The sequence below is a fragment of the Lepidochelys kempii genome, chromosome 5, assembly GCF_965140265.1.
Source record: "Lepidochelys kempii isolate rLepKem1 chromosome 5, rLepKem1.hap2, whole genome shotgun sequence".
Lineage (NCBI taxonomy): Eukaryota > Metazoa > Chordata > Testudines > Cheloniidae > Lepidochelys > Lepidochelys kempii.
In genome coordinates, this window is record NC_133260.1 from 126,936,358 (window position 1) to 126,953,566 (window position 17,209).

General features: G+C 51.2%; 1 long non-coding RNA gene across 2 annotated transcripts in view; it reads right to left on the bottom strand.

Moving 5' to 3' along the window:
- Nucleotides 1-17,209, bottom strand: part of LOC140911835 (uncharacterized) — a 108,799-nt gene that overhangs the window by 75,061 nt on the left and 16,529 nt on the right. For both annotated transcript variants that reach the window (XR_012159145.1, XR_012159144.1), the window contains exon 2: nt 6,146-6,293. This is a non-coding gene — a long non-coding RNA (uncharacterized lncRNA). The remainder of the gene's footprint in view (nt 1-6,145; nt 6,294-17,209) is intronic.

Below are 17,209 nucleotides of genomic sequence, written 5' to 3' on the forward strand. Positions count from 1 at the left end.
GGTGGCTGGCCCCTGTAAATGAAGTAGGTCCAGTGCCCCTGGGCCACATCAGGTGCTCCCATTCTGGCCAGTGAAGAGGGCAGGGTGGACCCTGGGTCTATAACGGATCAGGGCACCAGGTGTGGGCAGAGGAAGGGAGAGACTTGGTGAGTCGGGGCTGCCAGAGTGAGTCAGGAAAAGGCAGAGAAGAGCTGCCTGGTCAGTCAGAAGGGGCAGATGAGAGCTGCCAGAGACAGATGGTGTTTTCTGGGGGAAGGCTGAAGGCAAGGACAGAAGCCAGAGGGGTCTGCTGGCTGACTTTCCCGAGCCAGGGCTGAAGGCAGGAGAAGCAGCCGAGGGAGTTGTCTGCTGGCTCTAAGCTTGATGAGGGATGGGAGAGGGCTGAAGGCGGGGAGCTGCAGAGTGGCTTACCTGACAGGGCACAGTGAGAGGGCTGGGGTGGGGTGAGGGTTGCTCGCCTGGTGACGATGACCTCCCAGCGGAGAGGCTGTGGGGGTTCCGGCTGGGAAGAGTGGGGTTGCACTCCAGCTGGAAGAGCTGCGGGCAGCTGTCTTGGCAGAAGGACAGAAGAAGACTGACAGAGTCTGGGTGTGGCAGAAGGTGCTGGCATGTGGTATGTCGGGAATTGAGGGACAAGATGTCTTGGGATTCTAATGACTACTTGCACTGGGGTGATAAAGGTTTGGGGACTCTTGTTTTGGACTGTCTTGGTAATAAACCAGCCCCAAGGAGGGGTATTACTGAGTCAAGAGAGTCCTTGAGTTCCCTGAGAAGGGAAACTGAGGAAAGTGCACCTGTTGTGCTGCACCTTGCACAGGAGGCCACCCTCTGACAACTGTACAATCACATCTGTCTACAGAGCATGCTTATTCCATAATGGTAATTTACTGTAAAGTACAGAAAGCGTTTTCCCAGTGATGAAGCGTACCATGTAAGTTCATTGTCCTGCTAGACTCTGTGTCTGCCTGTCAAGGCTCAAGCTATCTTCCTGAACTGTGTCTTGTGCAATGAGAAGGCAGAGTTAAGGAGACTGTCATAGCCTTAATTCACTTTTTTTTAAAGGTTTGTTTGTGTCTTACTTTTGAGAGATTTCCCAACTAGATTATGACACTGTCAAGGGATTTTTCATTGTTTGCAAAACCTCTTTTCCTTCTTCGAGTAGTGTCCCTGTGGGTGCTCCAGTCTAGGTGTTGATGCGTCCCTGCACCGGAGAGCAGAGAGTTTAGGTAGCAGTGCTGGGTCAGGGCACGTGTGCGCAGCAGCCGTCTCGCGGTGCTGTTGGCTCCTCATGTAGCGCCCACACGACCTGACCCCCTCAGTTCCTTCTCAACCGTCCTCGGCTGCAGATGGAGCCCAATGGGAATGCTGCCTCTCCAAAATCTTTAGAAAAGAAAATTGTTTACATCCTGGCTTTAGTGTTAGAGCTCTTTGGTGGTTTTAATTAGACTTTCCTTAGCCAGTTATTTTAAAAAAAAATGTTTTTTTCCTTTTGGTTCCTTAGCTTAGCGGTAGAAATAGAGTTTCCTTTAACCAATTTCTATATATTTTTTTCGTCTCCCTTTTCAGTTGGGAAAAATTAACAAACGTAATGCCGGGCTCACCCAGTTTTAAGGGATGCAACTCTTGCCTCTGACGGCAACGCATCTTTTGTCGATTGCCTGTGGGAAACTCATATCCCCCAGAAATGTGCTCACTGTAGCAATTTAAAGGCGAGGGCACGGCGAGACAGATCTCTGCCTTAAAACGATTTTGATGGAAAAGTCTATCCAGCCTCCTCAGAAAAAAAGAGCAACTGAGTCACAGAGCAGCAAAACTTCTAACAATGTCAATGCTCAGCCTTCCAAAGCGAGCCGCGACCTTCCCGAAATGGGATACTCAGAGAAAGAGGAGTTCCCCAGCGAGGTCTTTGCCCTCGGTGCCGAGCTCATCCAGAGAGAGCACCTACGAGGCCCTGGGAGCCTCCGGCACCGTCCCCTCGCAGACCTCTGCCGAGCCTGATGCACCAACTCGGAATCAAGACGCCGGGTTTCCTCCACGGCACCAATGACCCCAGTGTGGAACCCAGTGCCGAAAGCATTTCCGACACCCATGCCGTCACCGACTCATTGGTCGGCACCGACAGACAGACCCCAAAGAGCACCAACTGCCGCCACAAAAGCTGACCGCAAGACAAAGGCACTGGCATGATTTTTGCACCAGTGGGACATAGTGGTCTCCTCGGTACCGCAGTCGCCACTACTCAGCAGCGAACAATCTCTGGGCCAAAGAATGGAGCAGCCCCCTGCGTCTCCCGCCCCTCAGTGCGTATACAGTGATGAGGAAGGGGATGCACAGGGCAGCCATTTCTCCTCTCAACACTCCTCACCGGCAGAGAGGAGACCTCCATGGGAGGCTGCCAGTACCAAGCCTCACCACTCTGGACAGATGCATCGATGGTATGGGCAACCCTGGCCCTGTCCACCACTACCCTTCCCAATGCAGTGGCCTCCCTGGGATCCATGGGCTGCATATAGAGCCCACTACACCCGATCTCTCACCCCAGCCAGACGGGAAGTCAGATCACCTCCACTTTCACCAAGCAGGGAAACATCTGAAGTTCCCGAGGGAGGGATAGAGGAGGAAGAGGTGATTTCAGAGATTGAGCAGGAAGACACGTCACCTGCCCACAACTCATCCTCCTCACCGGATGAAGCTGTTATACCACCAACTCCAACGACATCTGATGACCTGAAGCAGTTTCAAGAACTCTTGAAAAGAGTGGTGGTGTAGCGTTGCGAGACTCACCCCTGCGGCGCCTCCTGCTGGGTCGTCCAGGGAATTAGCTCACCAGCCTCCGGAGCGCCCCCCGCCGGCTGGTGTCTCGCTTGTCGCTGGCCCCGGTGCCCCTTTATCTGGGGTTCTGCCCCAGCAGTATCCCCCCCAGTCTCCGGGTCTCCCTCCCTGGGAAACCCCCAACCCCCTAATCCCATCTTGCCTCAGCCTATGGGCTACTGCCAGTCACCACCTAGCCCCCTTTCACTGCGGCCGACTGCAGTCTGTATAAGCCAGTCATCATAGGCAAGGGGGGTGGGGGTCAGACCTACTGCCTCTACCCAACCCCGGCTGCCCCTTTGCAGCCCCAGAACCTGTTTAGGCCCTGCACAAGGCCCTGCGGCCTCGGGGGTTTCCAAGCGGGAGCTCCCCAGCACCTCTTGCCTTCCCCCAGCACTGCCCCACCTCAGGTTCCTATTTAGCTCCCAGGCAGCAAGGTCCTTCCCTCTCTGCAGTCAGAGAGAGACTGCCTGCTCCTGGCCCACTGCCCTCTTATAAGGGCCAACTGGGCCCTGACTGAGCTGGCCACAGCTGCGGCTGCTCCCTTACTCAGCCTGGGCTTTTCTCCCAGCCGCTAGCCCTCTCCCAGAGCTGGCTTTAACCCTGTCAGGGCTGGAGTGGGTGACCACCCCGCTACCGGCGGCCAGCCAGGAGATCACACTAGAGGAGGTGCAAGAGAAACAGCACAAGCTGCTTCAAATCCTCCAAACATCTACCTCAGCCAAGATTGCTCTTTCCATCAATGAAGCCATAAGGGAGCCTGCAGAGACCATATGGCAGAGACCTGCATCAGCACCACCTACCAGTAAAAGGGCTGACAGAAAATACTTCATCCTAGCTAAAGAGATGGACTTTCTTTTCTCCCACCCACAGCCCAACTCCCTAGTGGTGGAAGCTGCCAATCACCACAGCAAGCAACCCCAGTTCCGCTCAACACTACAAGGCAAGGAACATAAACGGTTAGACCTCTTCAGTTATAAAAGATACTCCTCAGCCACACTCCAAATTCAGGGTTACCAACTATTCTGCCCTCTTGGCAAATTATAACTTCTATAACTATGGCAAACTGCAGGAACTCATAGAGTATCTTCCAGAAGAGAAACGTCCCCAGCTCAAGGCCATCATGGATGAGAGAAAGATAATAGCCCGCACTGCTTTACAGGCCTCAATGGATGTGGCAGACACAGCTGCACGAACAACAGCCACAGCAGCAGTGATGCAGAGAGCATCCTGGCTGCAGGCGTTGGGAATCCCGAAAGAACTGCAGCTGAAGGTAGAGGACCTTCCGTTTGACCACGAAAAATTCTTTTCCTCTAAAACAGATGAGGTCTTACATACGATGAAAGACTCTCAGGCCACATTACATACCTTAGGCATATACACGCCACCTAATAAACTACACCAATACACATCATATCAAAGAACAAGAGACACATCTTTCCACTGCTAACAGCAGCGACATTTTGACCCTAACCGGAATAAACAACACTCTCAAAGACATAGAGCCCTGCAAAATCAGGCCTTGTCTTCTCAACCATCAACAACCAAGTTTGTTCAATTTTGAAGTCTTGGTCGAGGGTCTGAACGACCTCTCCCAGACTATAGCGCTCTCGGACACTCCTACCCAAACTTTTGGCCACCGCTTACGCCCATTCTACCACGCTTGGGCAGCTATAACAATGGACCAGTGAGTGCTGGAGATCATAAGGTCGGGTTATGCCATCCCCTTCCTCTCCATCCCACCCACCCTTCCCCATCCCTCTTCAGGGACCCTTCTCACGAGCACCTCCTACAACAGGAAGTGGCCCACCTCCTACAGCTGGGTGCCATGGAACGAGTTCCAAATCAAAACAAATCCTCAAACTGTTTCCTCACCAAAAAGAAAAACGGTAGATGAAGACCCATCTTAGATCTTTGGAAGCTCAACAAATTCGTACGCAACCACAGATTCAAAATGGCCATAATCATCCCTGCGCTAGACAGGGGGGACTGATTTTCAGCCCTTGGCCTTCAAGGTACATATTTTCATATTACGATACATCCGGTCCACAGACGATTCTTGAGATTCATGGTAGGACCCAACCACTACCAATACCAAGTACGACGTCTTGGCCTCTCCACTGGCCCCTTGAGTTTTTTTCAAAAACACTTGTGGTAATAGTAGCAAACTTACGACGAAGAGGGGTGATGATCTTCCCATACTTAGACGACTGCCTACTGAAAGGTATGAACCAGGAAGAAGCAACGCACATGGTACAAACAACCACAGAACTATTCCACAAGTTAGGGTTGCAGGTAAATACAAAGAAATCTACTCCAAACCCGACACAACACCTGGAGTTCATTGGAGCCTACCTTGGCTCCGTACAGGCCAAGGCAATACTACCAAACCCCAGGTTTGTGACAATGAACACACTCATGTCGATGGTCACCACCAGTCCACAAACCTCAGTGAGGACTTACCTTCAGCTCCTGGGACATATGGCAGCCAAGACATTTGTCATAAGGCACACAAGACTCCATATGAGCTGTCTTCAGGGCTGGCTGAGCACTGTGTATACGCCCAGCAAACACAGCTTAAGCAAAAGAGTGACATTGCCCCAAAGGCCATCATGTCACAACACTGGTGGACAAAACCAGAAAATGTCTGCACAGGGATCCCCTTTCAACAGGACCCTCCATCACTCATTATCACAACGGACGCATCCCTGATAGGTTGGGGTGCTCATTTGGATCACCACACCATACAGGGCAAGTGGTCAGGGATGGAAACTCAATTTCACATCAACCTCCTAGAGCTCCAAGCAGTACACAACACAGGCTGTCACTTCCTTCCAATCATACAGAACAAATCAATTTGCATACTAACCAACAACATAGCATGCATGCTCTATATCAATCGACAAGGAGAGGAGTGCTCTCACTGTCTATGCACAGAAGCCCTGAAATTATGGAATTGGTGCATCCGCAATAACATAAACATCACAGCATCTTATCTACTGAGGTGCCAGAACACAACAGTGGACACTTCTTAGAGGAACATGAATGGGAAATACACGACAGTGTCCTCAAAATGATATTCAAGAAATGGGGCTACCCATCAATCGATCTGTTTGCATCAGCAACAAACTACAAGTGCCCACTCTTCTGCTCCAGAGCGGGCCTAACACCCAAATCACTAGGGGATGCCTTCCTCATATCGTGGAACACATCACTCCTGTATGCGTTGCCGCCAATACCCCTAAACTTGCGAGTCATTCACAAGATACCAGCCGACAAAGCACACATCGTTCTGATTGTCCCCACCTGGCCCAGACAGACTTGGTTCCCTTACCTGTCACGCCTAGCAGTGTGTGCTCCACAAATGCTTCCCTTGCAGATGGATCTTCTTTCACAGAACAGGGGCCGAACACTCCATCTGAATCCGGAGAAGCTCTTCCTCAAAGCATGCTTCCTATGTGGTTCCAGAATGGAGAACTAGACTGTTCAGAAAGAGTGAAACAGGTATTATTAAACTGCAGATGATCTACCACTAGAAATACTTACCTCCAGAAGTGGAATGGATTCTCGCTATGGTGCCAACAAAAACAAACAGATGAAGTCACGGTGCCTCTACCAACTATATTAGATGACCTACTAGAACTGAAAGAATCTGGCTTAAGCATAAGCTCGGTCAAAGTACATCTAGCGGCCTTTTTGGCCTTTCACCATAAGGTAGAGAAGACATCAGTCTTCGCTCACCCAGTCACAAGACATTTCCTAGTGGGTATATAGGACATGTATCTGGAAGTTCGACAACCTACACCACCATGGGATTTGAATCATGTACTCAAATGCCTGACCAGACCACACTTCAAGCCATTAGCTTCCTGCTCTCTCCTACATATGTCAATGAAGGTCGCATTCTTGGTGGCGATCACGTCAGCCAGAAGGGTCCATGAAATAGGGGCACTGATGGCTGGACCTTCCTACACGTGTTCACTCAAGACAAAATCATGCTACGACCATACCCGAAATTTTTGCCGAAAGTAGCTACATCCTTCCATGTAAACCAAACCATACACTTACCCAAGTTCTACCCTAAACCACACAGGGATTCTCAAAAGGCCTCTCTCCACACACTAGATGTCAGGCGAGCCATAGTGTTCTATTTAGACAGAACTAAACCCTTCCGTAAATCACCAAGACTGTGTATCTCCACAACAGAACGATCCAAGGGTTGTGCAATATTGACTCAGAGACTATCTAGATGGATCTCCACCTGTATCCAAACCTGCTACCAACTACACAATAAGAGCCTCCCTCGGGCATCAGATCCCATTCTACGCGGGCTATGCCTACATCAATAGCCTTCCTAAACAATCTCCCTTTCATAGATATATGTAGAGCTGCCATCTGGGCATCAGAGCACACCTTTGCTAAACACTATGCCATCACCCAAAGCACGGTCAGACGAACTATGTAGTTAGCCTTACCGTGCTCTCAACCACTTCACGTATAACTCCGAAGCCCCTACCCTCCACAGTGGGCCACTGCTCTACAGACACCTAAAGTGGCGCACCCCCAGGGACACTACTCAAAGAAGAAGTTAATCACCTTGTGCAGTAATGATGGTTCTTCAAGATGTGTGTCCCTGTGGGTGCTCCACTGCCCACCCTCCTCCCCTCTACTTTGGAGTTCATGCTACCAGGCTCCGTGGTAGAGAAGGAACTGAAAGGGTTGGGTCGTGCGCCCTCTACATGAGGTGCTAATGGCACCGTGAGACAGCTGCTGCACACGTGCACCCCGACCGAGCACTGCTACCTAAAATCTCCGATCTCTGGCACAGGGACGCACCAACACCTAAAGTGGAGCCCCCACAGGGACACACATCTTGAAGAACCATCGTTACTCTGCAAGGTGAGTAACTTCTTCTTTCTCGCTATTGCTCATAGTGACTTTATGGAAACTTAACATTGAAAAGTGTTTTCTTTTAGTAATTTCTTTCCCATGTCTAGGAGCAAACGCTGCTTTGTGGCTGTTGGATGGTGGGGGGGTTTTATCACGTACAAAGACTACGTACACTGGAACTGTCTCTCTGGGCCTGTTAATAGCGCTGGGGATCAAGCACACACAACAGAGGCAGCAGAGTCCTTGATGTGTCAGTTCACACATCTCTGGATGTATTCCCTTTCCCACTTTTATCACACAGTGCATTTTCACGCTCCCTTTAAAAAATAGGTAGAAAATAAATGGAATTTTTTACAATTGCATGAGAAGGAGGGAGAACAGCAGTGGGCTGGCATCATGCCGCTGGTTTCCAGTGCCTCTCACACTATTACAGGCAGTATTGCCTTGGGGTGGGGTGCAGCTGCATTATAAAATTACTCTCTTGTTAATAAAGCCAGGCTGTCCAAGCCCTCGGGACAAATGATGGACAACCACATACAGTCGCCGCTATCAAAATCATTAAAACACTGTAAAGCACGGCCTAGAAAAACGAATGTAAGGGGTCTGTTGGCCTCTTACTAAAACTCAGTGAGCGGCTTTTGGTTGGCTAGCTCCCAGTACCAAAAGAAAGGGGAAGGGTTGATGGGAAATCAGGACCCTGAGACTGACAGTCCCCAGGAGCAATGGCAAGACGACAGTGCTGCAGGTCAGCCTGATTGACAGGGCAGGCAGGCTAATGAGGGAGTCAGGAGGCCAGGGGGGGTTCTGTCCTCTGTAGGGTGACCAGGTGTCCGGGTTTCGCCTGGATCACCCAGTTGAAAAGGGACCCTGCCGGCTCCAGTCAGCACCGCCAACCGGGCCATTAAAAGTCCGGTCGGCGGCGCTGTGGACCCTACCTGTCCTGGCACCGCGCTGTGCCCTGGAAGCGGCCAGCAGGTCCGGCTCCTAGGTGTGGGGGCCACGGGGCTCCGCACGCTGCCCCTGCCTCGAGCACCGGCTCTGCACTCCCATTAGCCGGTTCCCGGTTCAATGGGAGCTGGGGGGGCAGTGCCAGCAGACAAGAGCAGTGTGCACCATGGAGCCCCTTGGTGCCCCCCATTGCCTAGGAGCTGGACCTGCTGGCTGCTTCCGGGGCGCAGCGCAGTGCAGTGCCCCAGGACACGCAGGCAGCCTGTCTTAGCCCCCCCGCGGTGCCACTGACTGGGAACTGCCTGAGGTAAGCCCGCACCTCAACCCCGAGCCCCAACGCTCTGTCCCAGCCCTAAGCCCCCCCACCCGTAACCCCATACTGCACCCCAAACCCCTCATCCCCGGCCCCAGCCCAGAGCCCACACCCCTTCCTACACCCCAACCTCGTGCCTCAACCCACAGTCCCCTCCCACACTCCAAATCCTTCAGCCCCACACCCCTAGCCTGGAGTCCCCTCCTGCACCCCGCAACCCCTCATCCCCAGCCCCACCCCAAAGCCCTCATCCCCAGCCCAGAGTCCTCACCCCTCCCACACCCCAACCCCCTGCCTCAACCCACAGCTCCCTCCCTCATTCCGAATCCCTCGGCCCCATCCCCGAGCCTGGAGCCTCCTCCTGTATCTCAAACCGTTCATCCCCAGCCCCACCCCAGAGCCTGCACCCCCAGCCCAGAGCCCGTAACCTCTCCTGCACCTCAACCCCCAGCCCTGAGCCCTGACATTCCAGAGACGCTGGTTGTGATGTCCCCGAGCCTTTCCCATTTTTTCCTTATTTTTTAAAATTGGTTGCTGTTTAATAAATTGTATTTGCTTTGAACTATATGCGATGATCAGGGGGTCAGGGAAGCGTCCAGAACAGAGAGAGCACCCCGGAGTGGGGACACCGTAGCTCCTGCCCTAAGTGGCCACAACAAGATTGGGGGTCGAACCCCTGAGGAATCCTGGGCCCAGCCTCTGCCACACAGGAGGGTGGAAGGGGAGCCCTTGAGGTCAGGCAGGCCTCTGGGCAAAGGAAGTGGGAGCGAGGACTCAGATCCTTTCACTAGCCCATTCCACCGGGGTAGTGTATAAGCCAGGAAAGTTCCCCACAATAGTGGGACCATTCCCCCTCTTAAAAAACCAAAGCCCTATGTCTGCCGAGAGCTTGCTGTGCTCCCAAGCACTGCTGGGTGTGGCTGGCAGACAAGGGGCAAAGGGCTCCTAGACAGGGCCAGCTCTGGGCACCAGCAAAACAAGCAGGTGTTTGGGGTGGTGCATTTCTAGGGGTGGGATTCCAGCGCCGGCCATGCCGCCCCTAGAAATGTGCCCCCGGTGCCCCAGCTCGCCTCCGCCTGCTCCCCTGAGTGCACCACCGCCGCTTCTCCCCTCTCCCTCCCAGGCTGGCCGCATGCGAAACAGGGCAGGGCGGGGAGCGGTTCCTCTACCCCCCCCCCGTTACTTCCTGTGCTCCCCCCCCATCGCTCACCTCTGCTCCGCCTGCGCCCCTGAACGCGCTGCCTTTCCCTCGCCAGAAAGGAAGGGGGGAGACGCAGAGCAGCGGCGTGTTCAGGGGAGCAGGCGGAGAGGAGGTGAACGATGGGGGGGGGAGCCACAGGAAGCAATGGGGGGGGAATGTGGCACACCCGGGGGAGGAGGCGGGGCTGAGGATTTGGGGAAGGGGTTGGGAAGGGGCAGAGTTAGGGCGGAGTTGGGGGCAGGGGGCACGAAAAAAAGCGGGGGCGGCCAAAAATTTTTTTTTGCTTGGGGCGGCAAAAATCCGAGAGCAGGCCCTGGCCCTAGAGCGTTGTAGATGCCCTTCTGTGCACAGACCATGTGCTGGGGCTCAGAACCTCAAAGAGGTGATTTCAATGGAAGTTAGATTCTCCAAAGGATGGAGGTGCCTGGGTCTGAGACTCAGCAAGGCTTTTTGTGGGGGAGGGGAAGCAAATTAGGGAATTGAAATTCTCTGTCTGATGTGCTTCCCTCCAGAGCTGGCAGATTTCAACATGGAAACCCACTCGTAGTCGCTTCCATGAATTCCCCCTCTGTCTGCACATCTTCCCAACCTGTGGCTATGAGGCAGCTACGGCTTAGGGGAAAGAGCCTGCAGCCATATGGCTCCTGATGAATCATGCTGCTGGAGGGGCTAACAAATGGAATTGAAAGCCTGCCTGTCTGTGCAGAGGTCCACAGATGCACACCCAGGTTGCCTCATGGATGCTGAGGTGCCGCACAGTTTGAAGGCTGCACCCTACATTCTGTCTGCAAAGCTCTTTCTTATCCTGGAGGCAGAAAGCCTCTGAAATGCCACCAGCTTTACCTCGCAGAGTTTCTAGAGCACTCCTCCCCACCCCCACTGTGTGGCTTCTTCACAGGAAGGGAGCATTTCACCCTCATAAATCAAGCCTTACTACTAATTAGACAAGTCCATGCCAATGTCTGGCCACCAGCTGGCAGACACAACAATACACACACACACTCACATGCACGCGTGCAGGCATGTAAAAATACAGACGGGAGAGCCCCTGGGAAGCAGGCCAGAGTTATAGGTGGGATAAATGGAGACACAGAACGACATTAAATCTGGGAGATGGGAGCTTAAAGCCCTTCTATTCCATTCAAAATCCTAGCCGAAGTCACAAGTCGTCAGGGACAGAACTGAGAGTAGCATCCTACTCTTCTGCCAGTGCTTTGTCCCATTAGACTATGCTGCTTTAAGGCATAAATGCAGGTCTGGAAATAAAATGGATGAGCCCCCAAAATTGGGCATGTTCTGTGAATTTTAATTAATTGATTTCCACATTCCTGACATGTTTTATAATAACTGTCTTTAACTCATCAGCAAAGAGGGGAGAAAATTGTATCCTCCTTATGTTTCTTTCCTTCCTGTTCTCACACTATGGCAGGGTGTCTACTCCTGTGCAGAGATCATTTTGGTTTAGCTTTGGAGGGCAGCCAACTAGGGGAGGAAACAGCAGGACATTGGGAATTCCCAGTTTCCTTCTGCTGATCTCGGAATCAGCCTTTCTGTGCCTGAAAAGGAAAGAGGAGAGTGGAATGTTTTGGAAATAGCGAATTTTATATCACATGCTCTCTAACAAATGTCTGGATACCCCAGCCCCCATAGTGAGCTGCAGCTTGTGAGCATGGCATGCACGGGTTGGGGGAAAGATAGTTTTCAGTCACCTTTGTGCCCTTTGTATTGTGGACTCTGTTATGCTCACAGAGAAGTTAGATTAAAATCATCAAATATTCTTGCTGGAAGGATGCAATGTAGCACAAATAGTTCACTTACTCGGGGCTACAGTCTGTGGAATTAATTCCCCCAGGAACTCAGGATCATCACAATCCTCCCAGTCCTGGTGCAAGGTGCATTTCTTTGACCGGCCTTCTCTAACAAACATGGAGGAGCATGTACATTTAAATAAAACCAAACCAAAACCACCCAGTGTTAGTCGCCTTGATTAATGCACTGCATGAAGGGGCTCAGATACTGTGGTGATGGGGTGGGGGGAATAAGAACCTACAGAGCACAGATTTGGCCCCCTGAGACCAACTTTAATCTACATGTTACATTTTTACATAAGCCAAAATACCGACTCATTTCAAGATGTCATTTTAATCAACTAGGGAAATGTTCATTGCAAACTGTAATAAAAAGGCTGAATTATTTTCCTATGAAAATATATAATTCCTTAATTGCTGAATTTTTCAGTGTTCTGAATATGCCAAGGATTTTTTTTTAATCGACCTCTTTTAAATAGGATCGTCGTTCAATGTGGCAAAAGAATTTGCAGTGTAGCATCGCTCACTGAATTGTACGAGAGGGAGGGTGTAGACGTTGCAGATTAAACAAAGGCATTCTTTCTCATTGCGTTGTTCCATCCAATCCCCTTTAGAAGAGAGTCTGCGTCTTCTCTGTCTCACTGAATATTGGCTTGGGACTGTAGCTGAGACCACTGTGTGCTCCATTTCAGATCTTGTTTACTGTACAAGGTCAGAATGGGAGGTCAGGTGCCATTCTTCTCAGCGACAAAGTAAAAGGCTCTCTTTGAAGGGAGTTAAGAAACAGTGATTTTTTTTTCACAGCTTGCAGACATCAGCTGATAAAGGGCAGACACAAACCTCTGAGAAATCCCTGGATGCTCCAGATCCTTTCCTCAGAACAGCACTTGGAGTAAGGATAACATAGGGGATGTGGGTCGGGGGGAAACAGACAAATCTGGATGTAAATTATCTCCAAGAGGAAAAACACTAGGGGTCTGAACCAACTCCTGTTAAGGTTAGTGGACAGACTCGTACTGACTGCTGTAGGCATTGGATCAGGACACAGAGAGAAGTGCTACAGAAATATGCTCCCTCTTTGTCTCCCAGCTCCTTTTCCCACCCGCAGCAACTATTGTGAAAACACAGTTTGGAAGGGACGCAAAACTAGTAGGAAAAGACTGAATTTGCCTTCTTCAAGAGCGGTGAAGACTGGACAGTTCCCTCTCACATATGTGGCTACTTCTGTGAATGCATTTAGAAAATGTGTTTGCAGGCATAGGTGCCAACTCCACAGGTGCCCCGGGGCTGGAGCACCCATGGGGGAAAAAAACAGTAGGTGCTGAGTCCCCACTGGCAGCCCCCCAATCAGCTCCTCACCCTCCCTCCCACTGCCTTCCACCCATGGGGCAGGCGGGGGCAGGTAGAGGCAGGGCAGGGGTGGGGCGTTAGGGGAAGGAGTGGAGTGGGGGCGGGACCTGGGGCAGAGCAGGGGTCGAGCACCCCCCAGCACTTTAGGAAGTCAGTGCCTCTGTTTGCATATGATTGAAATGTAACGGTTTAAGAGCTTACGCCTGTTCCCTTGGAAGTCCACAGCATAACTCCAGTGCTGGATCAAACCCTAAGGGCTTGTCTACACTTAAAATGCTGCAGTGGCGCAGCTGCACCACTACCTATGTCAATGGGAGGGGTTCTCCCAACCTAAATTCTTCGTGTAAACCAGACCTGTTGCTTGGACAGTCCTCTGGGGTGGAGTGGCTGGGTGGCCGGAGGCCTCCCCACCGCATTCTTGGGCGTCTGGGTGAGGAGGCTGTGGAACTTGGGGAGGAGGGCGGTTGGTTACACAGGGGCTGTAGTGGCAGTCTGTGCTCCTGCTGCCTTTCCTGCAGCTCAGCCATACACTGGAGCATACTGGTTTGATCCTCCAGCAGCCTCAGCATTGAATCCTGCCTCCTCTCATCACGCTGCCACCGCCTTTCAGCTTCAGCCCTCTCTTCAGCCCACCACTTACTCTCTTCAGCCCGCCACCTCTCCTCCCGGTCATTCTGTGCTTTCCTGCACTCTGACATTGTCTGCCTCCACGCATTCATCTGGGCTCTGTCAGTGTGGGAGGACAGCATGAGCTCGGAGAACATTTCATCACGAGTGCGTTTTTCTTTCCTTCAAATCTTCGCTAGCCTCTGGGAAGGAGAAGATCCTGTGATCCTTGAAACACTTGCAGCTGGTGGAGAAAAAAAAAGGGACAGTGGTATTTAAAAAGACACATTTTATAGAACAAGGGGTACACTCTTTCATGGTAAACCTTGCTGTTAACATTACATACATAGCACATGTGCTTTCGTTCCAAGGTGGCATTTTGCCTCCCCACCAGCGCGTGGCTAGCCCCTCCTCCCTCCCCTCTCCCCGTGGCTAACAGCGGGAAACATTTCTGTTCAGCCACAGCCAAACAGCCCAGCAGGAACGGGCACTTCTGAGTGTCCCCTTAAGAAAAGCACCCTATTTCAACCAGGTGACCATGAATGATATCACTCTCCTGAGGATAACACAGAGAGATAAAGAACGGATGTTGTTTGAACTCCAGCAAACATACACTGCAATGCTTTGTTCTACAATGATTCCCGAGTACGTGCTACTGGCCTGGAGTGGTAAAATGTCCTACCGTGGTGGATGGAATAAGGCTGCCCTCCCCGGAAACCTTTTGCAAAGGCTTTGGGAGTACATCCAGGAGAGCCACGAATGCCAGGGCAAATTAATCATTAAACATGCTTGCTTTTAAACCATGTATAGTATTTTAAAAGGTACACTCACCAGAGGTCCCTTCTCCACCTGGCGGGTCCGGGAGGCAGCGTTGGGTGGGTTCGGGGAGTACTGGCTCCAGGTCCAGGGTGAGAAACAGTTCCTGGCTGTCAGGAAAACCAGTTTCTCCGCTTGCTTGCTGTGAGCTATCTATAACCTCATCATCATCATCTTCCTCGTCCCCAAAACCTGCTTCCGTGTTGCCTCCATCTCCGTTGAAGGAGTCAAACAACACGGCTGGGGTAGTGGTGGCTGAACCCCCTAAAATGGCATGCAGCTCATCATAGAAGCGGCATGTTTTGGGCTCTGACCCGGAGCGGCCGTTCGCCTCTCTGGTTTTCTGGTAGGCTTGCCTCAGCTCCTTAAGTTTCACGCGGCACTGCTTCGGGTCCCTGTTATGGCCTCTGTCCTTCATGTCCTGGGAGATTTTGACAAATGTTTTGGCATTTCGAAAACTGGAACGTACTTCTGATAGCACGAATTCCTCTCCCCATACAGCGATCAGATCCCGTACCTCCTGTTCGGTCCATGCTGGAGCTCTTTTGCGATTCTGGGACTCCATCATGGTCACCTCTGCTGATGAGCGCTGCATGGTCACCTGCAGCTTGCCATGCTGGCCAAACAGGAAATTGAAATTCAAAAGTTCGCGGGCCTTTTCCTGTCTACCTGGCCAGTGCATCTGAGTTGAGAGTGCTGTCCAGAGTGGTCACAGTGGAGCACTCTGGGATAGCTCACAGAGGCCAATACCATCTAATTGTGTCCACAGTACCCTAAATTCAACCCAGCAAGGCCAATTTCAGCACTAATCCCCTTGTCGGGGGTGGAGTAAGGAAATCAATTTTAAGAGCCCTTTAAGTCGAGAAAAAGGGCTTCGTCGTGTGGACGGGTGCAGGGTTAAATTGATTTAACGCTGCTAAATTCGAACTCAACTCCTAGTGTAGACCAGGTGTTAGGCATAGTCTACATTTAAAGTTATGTTGGAATAGCTATATCAGTTGTGGGGGAGGAATCCCATCTCAGACTGCTGTTCTCCCAGTCTCCCCCATCAAAATAAGATGCCACTCAAAGCAGAGCGTGCAGACCACAACAGGCTTGCGTGTAGATGCAATTATGCTGCCATGACCTGTTTCTTTTGTAGAATTGGTACAAATTATACTAGCTAAAGAACTCTTGCCCATATAAGCTGGGTTTCCACTCGGAGGGTTTGCTGGTGTAGCGATACCAATAAGGTTATCACCGTAAACCCTTTTTCGTGTACACAAGGCTTGAGTTAAACTAGTGCATAATCCTCTGTGGAGACACTTACTTCAATATAAACCTGTCATAGTGGGTACAAAGGTGCTTTATACCAGCATAGCTTATTCCCAGCTAAAGGTACAGGTGCCAGCGGAACCAACAGTGCTAGTTCTAGGAACACAGGAATGGCCAGACCCATGGCTCACCTGGCCCAGTGTCCTGTGTCTGATAGTAGCTGACACCAGAGGCTTCTGAGGAAGGCTCAAGAAGGCCTATGTTAGCCAACCGTGGGATAATCTGCTCCTTGGGGGCAGGGAGGGTGTCTCTTCCTAACCCTGTAAATATTGGCGTAGATGCTGAAGCATGAAGTTTTCTGTCCCTTCTAAAACTATCTTCTTTTCTAGTATTTACATAAATGAGTCCTGATGGGGCTTGGTTTGTGGTGTTAACTAAACTCGTTTCCAATCTGACTTCAGTTAAACCTGTGAAGCTTCCTTGTATAGATGCAGCCCGTGAAAGGCATGGATTTGAAGGTAGGGTTCTTTGCTTGGTGCACAGAGATACGTCAGATACTGCATCCCTGGACTCCTTCCTACCATTCACCTTACTTCTGAAGGCTTCTCTCAGTCCTGCTCTACATACAGTTTTGTGAGAGGGGTGATTGTTTTATTTTAACCAATATTGTTATACCAGTACAACAGCTAATGTGGACATGGATATACTGGTGTAAAGATGTCTGATATCTGTATAGCTTCCTCCCATAAATTTAAGCAATACGGTTAGAAGTGCCTTTTTCTGATGCTCTAGCAGCATCCACGTTCAGGGGCCTGTATTGCTTTAACTACACAGGTTTCAAACAGATATAGTTAAAAAGGTACCAAGCAGACAAGTCCTTATGTGCTTTCATCTTCTAAGGAATAATGAGTGCCGTCATGGCCTAGATCACTGCTCTTTGGAAGCAGGGCTGTGCAAAGGGGAGCGAGGAGATGTGTCACCCAAGCCATGCTGTGTTAAGAAGGGGTAAAGGCCAGTGCCCCATCCAGATGTCCCATCTCCTACGCTGTTAGCCATCCATGGACCATTAATCCTCACCTCCACGTGTATTCTCCTGCACGGGCAGCAAGCATGTGGCTGGCTGCCTGGATGGGGCCATCTCCTGTGTCGAGCACACTTCTGCAGAGGCAAGTAAACGTGGCCCCATGAGCATGTGCACTCACACATGTACAC